Source organism: Alnus glutinosa, chromosome 10 (assembly GCF_958979055.1).
Source record: "Alnus glutinosa chromosome 10, dhAlnGlut1.1, whole genome shotgun sequence".
Taxonomy (NCBI): domain Eukaryota; kingdom Viridiplantae; phylum Streptophyta; class Magnoliopsida; order Fagales; family Betulaceae; genus Alnus; species Alnus glutinosa.
This window is the reverse complement of record NC_084895.1, coordinates 14,707,501-14,707,863: the sequence shown is the minus strand read 5'-3', so window position 1 is coordinate 14,707,863 and position 363 is coordinate 14,707,501.

The window sequence follows — 363 nt, the reverse complement described above, 5'->3', positions numbered from 1 at the left end:
GGCGGGCAGACCGCCTAAGCTATACGTCGTGGCACTCTTGATATCTAATCACATTTCGAGTTCGAAGAAGATCTCAATCTATAATGACGCTTTACCTCCTGGTTCCCACCTGTCCTGTCCAAAACTATGGATGCTTAGTTCACTCATGATCTGGCCTGGTCGACCCGATCATGATATTTCACCTTCGACCAGCGAATTCTTTCTTTTCTTTTTTGTTTTTACATATTTTCGAGCTGGGTCTTGCATGCGGGGATGGGAGATCTATTTATGGTTCTACCTTTTACTTAGATTCTGTCTTGTTTCTTTGGAACTCTTGCATTGGAACTCATATCACAGGATTAGAGAGGTCGAAAAGATAGGAAA